This window comes from Bos indicus, chromosome 22 (assembly GCF_029378745.1).
Source record: "Bos indicus isolate NIAB-ARS_2022 breed Sahiwal x Tharparkar chromosome 22, NIAB-ARS_B.indTharparkar_mat_pri_1.0, whole genome shotgun sequence".
NCBI lineage: Eukaryota > Metazoa > Chordata > Mammalia > Artiodactyla > Bovidae > Bos > Bos indicus.
This window is the reverse complement of record NC_091781.1, coordinates 38,216,200-38,225,385: the sequence shown is the minus strand read 5'-3', so window position 1 is coordinate 38,225,385 and position 9,186 is coordinate 38,216,200. Positions and strand designations below refer to the sequence as shown.

At 42.4% G+C, this 9,186-nt stretch overlaps 1 long non-coding RNA gene across 1 annotated transcript in view; it reads right to left on the bottom strand.

The window, feature by feature from the left end:
- Nucleotides 1-8,043: 8,043 nt before the first annotated feature.
- LOC139178700 (uncharacterized) overlaps nt 8,044-9,186 on the bottom strand; it is a 67,692-nt gene continuing 66,549 nt past the window's right edge. The window contains exon 4 of the long non-coding RNA XR_011563186.1: nt 8,044-9,129. This is a non-coding gene — a long non-coding RNA (uncharacterized lncRNA). The remainder of the gene's footprint in view (nt 9,130-9,186) is intronic.

Here is a 9,186-nt window from a genome sequence, read left to right as displayed (position 1 = left end):
ATTAATCCTTTGTCAGTTGTTTCATTTGCTATTATTTTCTCTCATTCTGAGGTTTGTCTTTTCACCTTGCTTATAGTTTCCTTTGCTGTGCAAAAGCTTTTAAGTTTAATCAGGTCCCACTTGTTTGCTTTTGTTTTTATTTCCATTACTCTAGGAGGTGAGTCATAGAGGATTTTGCTTTGACTTATGTCATTGAGTATTCTGCCTATGTTTTCCTCTAAGAGTTTTATAGTTTCTGGTCTTACATTTATGTCTTTAATCCATTTTGAGTTTATGTTTGTGTATGGTGTTAGGAAGGATCACTTCACCTTTTTTTTTTTAAAGAAACTGGGCCATTCATTTTGTTTTAGGATTTTGCTAAATATCTCCTGAAATAACTCCTCTTTTTAAGTGGATGCATGAATACTTTTGGAATCCAAGCTGTATCTGGGATGTTTATCACTAGAAGTTGGCTGTGTTGTTTGTCTGAAACTTGAAAGGTATCAAAGGGAACATGACTTTGGTTAAGTTCATTCATGCCCTTATTCAGAGAACTAACTGATCCATAACCAAAGGGCTGACTGTAGTAGGTGCTGGGTATGGCACCCCACTCCAGTACTCTTGCCTGGAACATCCCATGGATGGAGGAGCCTGGTAGGAGTCAGACACAACTGAGCGACTTCACTTTCACTCTTTCACCTTTCACTTTCATGCATTGAGGAAGGAAATGGCAACCCACTCCAGTGTTCTTGCCTGGAGAATCCCAGAGACGGGGGAGCCTGGTGGGCTGCCGTCTATGGGGTCGCACAGAGTCGGACACGACTGAAGCGACTTAGCAGCAGCATACAACTGAAAGGAACATAGTATCTTTCCCCAGAAGCTCATAATCTGAGCTGGGTTGAAAGTAAAGGATGCATATTCTTGTCCTGTGACTTCTCATCCTTGTATGAGAAGTAAAGGGACTTGGAAGGGCTAGGTCCTCACTGTGGTGCACCACGCATCCTGGTTCTATCATCTGTCCTATCACATCCCCCTGTGTGGTTCAGCCCTGTGGTTGGAGAGCATATGAACTTGGCTTGAGTTTCTGCTGCTCCCCTTCTGAGCGGCGTCATCCTGGATGGAATACTTAGCCCACATAGGCTTCCCATATACAAAATGGGGGCAATTAAAGGTCTTTTCTCATAGGCTTGTTGTGAGAATTTAAGAGTTGATACGTAAAACTTTTATCAGTGTCTCACATGTAATAAATACTTGATAAAAGCTTAAGTTGATGATTTACCTTCTGAATGGTTGTTTTTTTTTTTTTTTTTTTTTTCACGTGTGTGTCTTTCTCCTCTGCAAAGGAGATATCCAAGGTCTCTTCCAGTTAAAACATCCTCAAATTCTAAAACATCAATAAGGAAACAAGTGCCAGCAAAGGACCGAAGGCATTTTAGCCCCTGCGGTGGTCATGTGCATGAAAAGGCCTTAAACTTTGACTGTGGTTTAGCTGGAAGCACTGCTGACCCAATAGAAGGAAATAAGGATGGTTATTTAACATTTTAAGAAAATAAGCCAATATCTCTATTAATGGTTAACAGTGAAGGGGTAACTCCTTCACTAATCAGGGTTTTATTTATCTGAGATATTTTCTAGTTTTTCCTCTCATAGAAGAATGTGTTGAAAGGTTGGCATGGCTTTCTTTTACCCAGTTGAAAACAGACTTCCCCAAGGTTTGGCCAACAGTCAGACTCGGTGTTTTTGTTTACGGCATTCTCTACTGCATGCCTGACTGATGCCAAACACAGGAGCCCCGACTGTCTTGTGCTTGCCTTGCAGAGTGATTTACAATAATTGAGGCTCTTCACATTTTCAAGAGTCATTTCTTTTCAAAATGAGTACACTTTGGGTCTGGACAGAGTAGAGCAATTTGAAAGTAATGGAGTGGCTTAAGTTTGTTAAGAGGGCTACATTTTGCAAACCTTTGGAGTCTGGGAATTGGCAAACATCAGTGGGTATCAATGATCTGAGTGCATGCTTAGACATTCAGTCATGTCCGATTCTTTTTGACTCCATGAACTATAGCCTGCCAGGCTCCTCCATCCATGGGATTTTACAGGCAGGATTACTGGTATGGGTTGCCATTTCCTCCACCAGGGGATCTTCCTGACCCAAGGGTTGAACCTGTGTCTCCTGCATTGGCAGGCAGATTCTTTACCACTGAGACACTTGTGAAGCCCATCAATGTCGGGCACACTGCAAAAACATGACTGCTGTGCTTAATAGCTGGCATCTTGAGAATGTTACCTCCGTACTCCCACCCTCATTTTCCAATATTTTGGGTTGGACACATAACCGTTTGCTAAGGAATCAAGGGTAGTAATGGTGGAGTGTAAATCTGCTGCTAAAAATTCACCAGCTCATTTTTCTTGTCTTGGTATTATTTCAAGTGGCTCTTAAAGGTCCAGACAGACACATGCAAACAAACTTGCTTTATCCTTCTTGTTTATCCATCACCCCCCGCCCCAACACCCCCCAACACACACCCTAGACACTTGAGACAGGGTCTGAGCTCTGTAGTGAGGGAGTGATCTTCCCCTATATCTGCAAATTTACAATCCCAAGGGGTGATTTATCTCCTGAGACTGACACACTGCAATGCCGAGATTCTGTTCTACTTTTGCAATTTGCTGACAAGGCAGAGTGGCGATGGAGAAAACACAAGCTAAGGAAAAATGTAAAACCACAGCAACGCTATCAGGTTTCTCAAAACAAACTCTTTCCCACACTTTGTATGCTTGCAAAGAAATCATGCTCCTCTATCTAAGATCTGCAACCTGACCTTCTTCAAGTAATCTTCTGCTTATCCTTCAAGATCCAGTGCAAATTCCATCTGTACCAGCAGATTCCCTGGGAGCTGTGTGGAGCAGTAATGTGCTTACAGGGTTATCTCGTGAACTGCCCCTCTCCCTCACCAGGTAATCCCCTTCAGGGCAGGGACGTGTCTTGTTCAATTTTCTAGCTCCAAACCTTTCACTGAAGAGAGAATATGAAATGACACTTGGCATATCACTGTTTCATGTCTGGCATAGAAATGGAGATACTCTTCCTCCCCCAAGGCAGGAAACTTAGGCATCTCAGGTGCTGGGTACTAAGGATCTATTACTGCATCTCTTGCTTTGGTTATGCTTATTGTCACTTATAGGTATCGTTTGGATCCATCTTTTTCATATTGTAGTGATCAGAGCTGACTCACGCGTGGGCCTGGGAAGAGAATCTGGGAGATGGAAAAATGGACACTTCTCATCTTCTGTTTGACTCCAAATGTTAAGATTTTTAAAGACAAAGCTGGAATTTGATGTGGTAAGACATTCAGGCACAAAAATGACAGTCATGAAGGAAGAAGTTTTAAAATTTCACAGATACCTAGAAGCAGGAAGCACACCATACCCACAAAGGGCTGCAGAGGGAAGCACCAAGGAGGCAGAAGGTGGAGTGGGGGGAATGTGGCGAGACCCTTTACTGTAGTTGCTGCAGGAAGAAACATATGAGGCAGGGTAAACAGGTTTAGGACTGGCTGGTTTGAATAATTTTAGTAGACTCTGTGACATAGGTACTGACCTTAGCTGTCTGTTACCTGGTCTGGGGTTATTAGGACAGGTGGGTATTGGCCTAGAACAAGAAAGGTTGATAAAGGAGGTGGTTGGGGAGTCAGGGTGCTGGATGGTTGGTTTCCATATAAAAGGTACAGTCTTAGGGGCTTGTTTGCTTTCTCTAGGAATTAACTAACTCTGGGAGGGGCAGTCCTTTCCAGTGTCAGCAAAGTCCCAAAGATATGAAAGCATTAGAATAAAAAGACATGCTTTCTACATTAGGGCTAACTAGCTCACCAGATGACATCCTTATTTGTCCTTCTTAAAGGATAAGAGTTCTGCACTGAGGACTGAACTAACATCATAATGACACCTTGGATTGAAAAGAAAAAAAAATAAAGGAAAGAAAAAAGGAGGAAAGGAAGCAAGAAAGAAAAGACTTTTTGTTTTTAAAAGAAAAAAGGTAGAGGAAATAAAGGAGCTGAGCATATAGTAGGTGCTCAGAATACATTTGGTGAATAAAGAAACCTATGATAGATTGTATGTGTGCATGCTGAGTTGCTGCAATTGTGTCCAATTCTTTGAGACTCTATGGACTGTAGCCCACCAGGCTCCTTTGTCCATGACATTCTCCAAACAAGAATGCTGGAGTGGGTTGCCATGTCCTCTGCTAGGGGATCTTCCTGACCCAGGGATTGAACCCATGTCTCTTAATTCCAGGTGGTTTCTTCACCACTAGTGCTCTCCAGGAAGCCCTAGATGATAGAATATCAGTATCTATCAAATTATCTTCTGATTTAATTGTATTATATCATTAATATGAATGCAACACTCTGTTTTAGAGGTAACAAGGTATTTGCAATTTAAGCCTAAGATTGGTAAAAGAGCTTGTTCTGTCAATTTCAGCTATCACTGAGAAGACGGATGGATGTATTTTCCATAGGCCTGAAATTAGTTTGTAAGGAGGCTGTCTAGTAGTCTACTTGGAAGGTGGTTTCTGCACACTTACTTAGGGGGCCATTCAATCAGTCAATCACCAAGCAGTAGTTTGTTGGTTTAAGGATGACATTTTTATTTTAGGTGAAACCTCAGTGGAAACACTGTCCAGGCAGTTACTCTGGGATTTCTGAATCTACCAAGGAATATGTCTAGGGCTGCCTTCATTTAAAAAAAAAAAAATCCTATTTTTCCAAAATCTAGACAAGTGTCTTAAGAAAGCATTTGTCACCAAGTTGCTACAAATAAATACCTTCAATAAATAAATGGAAGTGTCTGTTTACAAATCATTTATAGATGAGCTTGTCAGAGGCCGGGATCAAAAAAATCTGTAGCTAAGTGAATAGCAGAGATAGCAGAGATTCAGATCCTGCCAAGATCAATGGAAATGATGAGAACAGTACAACAGGACTCCAGGGAAACAGGATCAATTTGCAACAGTGGGATCTGCATCTAACTTTCCAAGACTGCCTCTGCAGAGTGGAATTCTCTGAGATGGTGGTGAAGGTTGGACAGGGATCCTACCTGAAAGGAGCTGAAAACTCCACTTTTCTGTGACTAGGAAGGAAACAATTCTCAGGCTTGGCCGTAAGTCTGTCCTGTTTGTAGCAAGGTGACTCAGTTGAGCACAACTGAGACTGGGGTTATGGCCTGATGTCCTCTCCTTTCTGTGCAGGCATTTACTGGCACAAGTTGATGTGTAAATAACTGCAATTGATTGCAAAATGGCCTCAGTCCTTCATACCTCCTTGCCCCCATTTCCATGCCCCAGCAAGGCCAATCATTGTCAGTGACTGGCTGTGGCCAATAGAATGCGGTAGGAGACATGGTGGGCAAGCTCCTAGTCTAGGCCTCAAGAGTCCTGTGTGTTTCAGAAGATTCTGATCCCAATACTGTTGAGAGAGAAAGAGAATGGATGCATGTTTATTTAGCACCTACTTAATTTCAGGCATCTAATTAAGCTTATTATTAAGGCTAACCACACACATAAGCATAATCATAATAAAATGGCAAAGACTTGAAGACTTTTTAGGTGCCAGGTCCTGAGTTAAAGGATTTACATGTTTTATTTCATATAAAAACCCTAGGAGGTTGGTGTTGTCAGTGGCCCAATGATACAAATAAGGCCAAGAGTACTTCCAGGTAAAGGAACTTGGCTTAGAGCAAACAGCAGGTAACTGGGAGAACCAATCCATATACAGCTGGCCTCTGTGTCAGCAGAAACGGAACTGCAGATACAGAGGGCTGAGCATCCAGGGATATTGGTTTGCAGCAGGGTTCTGGACTCAATGCGCCTGTGGATATCCAGGGCTAATGATATATACAGTTTCCTTTAATGATCTGTGTGAAAGCACCTGGTCCAAAAACAGCATTACTCCTTCTTTGACATGTGTGGGTACTAAGAATATGAGACCACAGGCCTCCCCAAGGAGAATATGCACACATTTGGGTAGAGAAAAAGATTACGTGGAAGGCAATGTTTTTTTCCCAGACACAGAGGGAAAGCTAGGCTGAATAGGTAAGCCTTGATTATTTTCTGCAGCTTAAAAAAATGTGGAGTAATTAAAGCAAAACTGGCAGCAAAACTCCTCAGATAGATATTCCATGTTCTATCAGTGGCCCCAACTTCCCTCTCAGACTGAATAGCTTTGTGTTATGCCAGGGAACCTGAAGACACAATTCTATTGCTCTATTTAGCTGCTCGATTAGCAGCAAAACTTCAGTACTTTGCAGTCACTATCGGCTCTCTACACTGGCACCTCTGAGCCTTATTTTCAACTCAGTTTATTACCCCAAAGTGAGAGTCCCAGGAGAGCAGATTTCCTTTTCTTGGAGGAGTAAGCTGGTTAGTGGGGGTGAACACATGATGACTGAAGTGCCGGGGAGCAGTCTGGTGATGGAGGTTCAAAAAAACCTTGGCTTCATCAGCAGACTCCACTTTTCCCTTGTACTCCACATGTAACCCATCAGCAAACCTTACTGGTTCCACATTCATGATACATCATGTGACCCTGATCACCTTTTCTGCTGCTATTTTCATCTATCCATTTTCATTTTGCCTGAGTGGCTGCAGTACCTGTAAATGGCTACCCAAACCTCAAAAGCACAGGCAGATGGATGCTGTTGCAATATGAGATCATGCCCTTTCTCTGCTCAAAACCCACCCATGGCTCCCAGCTCATACTCAGAAAAGCCAAAGTCCTTTCAGGGTCTACAAGACATTGCAAGGTTTGGTTGGCCTCTCTCTTCCCTGTACACCCCACTCCACCCACACTGACCCCCCTGCTCTTTCTACAAAGCGCCCAGGCTCTTCACCCCTCAGCACCCTTTCAGGTGGTCTCCAGGCATCCTCAAGGGCCTCCTTGACTTCCTTTGTTCAGAGTCACCTTGGTTCAGTAACCTTCCCTGAGACCACCATATCTGAACACTGTAGCCCCCTCTACACTCCCTACTATTTACTCCTGTTTCCTCTTGCTCCATAGCACTTACCATCTTCCAAAATAACATGCAAGTTGCTTATTTGTTTATTGGCCTTCTTCCTCTAAAGACCAGAGCTTCGTGAGGCCAGAGATCTCTGTCTCTTGGGTTTACTGAAAGGGCCTGACATATACTATGCATTGAATGGATTTCTGTTCAATAAATGGATGGACTTTAACAGGGCAGAAGTCAGTGTACTGTTAAAGAAAAGTGACCATGGAGCCATTCTGCCCAGCTCCAAATTCCTGCCCTACTGCTTAATAGTCTTGGGACATTCATTAATGGGAGCTTGGGACAAGACCCCACTTCCTCATCTGCAAAACGGGTGTGATAGCAGAACATAGCTCATGGAGAGAATGCAGATGGAATACTTAGTACAGTGTCTGGCATACACTGAATGCTCAATAGACCTTGACTATAGTCAGACATTAAAAAAAAATTCCCCTTAACATCCCACCCCTTGACATCCTAACTATCTTTTCAGGCCCTACTCAGATGCCACCTCCTCCCTTTAGCCTTAGGATTGTCCTTGGACTTAACCCTTTCCCCTGCTCTGCTTCAGACATTCACTACCTTGTTTCTTGCGCCTTATTCTGCATCATTTCCTTCCTGCATCAAGTGGGATCTTCTTGAATTTGGGAACTGCATGAGGCTCATCTTTGTGTCTCCATGGTACCTAGCACAGTGGAGTCATAACATGGGCAGATCCAACTTGCAAGATCTCAACCATGCTAGTCTGCAATGCCACCATCACTCTTATTATTTTTAATAATCACTGTGAGTAAGCCAGTCACAGTCAATGTATGTTGGCAAAACCTCTGGGAAACCTATGGAAAAAGTGTATGGATGACTCTAAGGTGCTCCAGCTAGTGACCAAGAGAAACACATTAATCAAGAAGCCAGGCAAATAGGTGGTGATGCTATACCAATATACACAAGGAAAGAAATTCAAGTATTAATTGTTAGAGTAACAGTGAATAAAGAGAAATATACGTAAACTGATATAGGGCTATAAACACAAAATTCACAGAAGTATGATCTGTGTTGGATGAATTAGGAGCAATTTTTCCTGTCTAAACAGAATAAACATTCAATAAATGTTTACAAGCAGTGGAGTTTATTTGAATTGAAATGGGCCATAAATGTCCCCTGCAGGAGTAAATAGCAACCCACTCCAGTATTCTTCCCTGGGAAAACCCATGGATGTAGGAGCCTGGCAGGCTACAGTCCAGGGGGTCGCAAAGAGTCAGACACGACTGAGTGACTGAGCATACATGCACGCAAGCCATAAATGTATGACTTTGAAATTCAGAGGATACCAAAAGGTCAGGAAAAGAAAATTCTAACCTAGTCCCAAAATAGTTTCCCACAATTTGGTATATAAATAGAAATATTTCTTGAATGCTAAAGATAGAACAAGTAATTGAAGAGGGACTAAAGGGTGACAAGTGATTTGATTGGAAAGGAAAATTCATCTTGTCACTTATTATCTGCAATCCAAATTTATGCAAGACCAGTCAGGAAGCAATTTTCATTTTATCCGAGATAAACCAGAGCTTAAGCCACCAAAGCTTGTCATCTTGAATGTTTCAGTCATTCAATGGTTGGTGCCCTCTTATTTAGAATTCTTGCTGTTATGGTAATTGTCAGGATGCCTTGATTTTTCTAAAATATTGCACAGTGCAGTCTCATTATAACAGGATTTGCTGTAGAATAACACTTCATGGGAAAGGCTTCAGTTGCTGAGTTACAAAGATTACTGTATCTTCTTGTAAGGCAGACAGTCTTGGTGGTCCTACAGCATGAAAATTTTGACTTCCCAGGACAGTTTTATGGTGGGCATTAGTTGTGCTTGTTTTCTTTCCTCTTCTGCTGGCTATTTCCTTTAATTGATGCTTCAACAATGTCAGATCGCAATCTAACAACATCCAACAGGCTCGTTCTACCTCATGATTATTTTCCATTGGTCCTCCATATATATTTCCATTCTTCTCCACTTGGCTTTGTGCTCTGGGAGGCTGATCTCCATGGACTGCAACACCTATGATGCCCTGCCCCTTTGACTTCTGGCTGGATTTCACTAATTATGGGACATGGGGGAAAGCTGAAAAAGAGGAGAGTGAGTTTGGAGTCTTTATATCTTCCTGGACATGATCCAGTT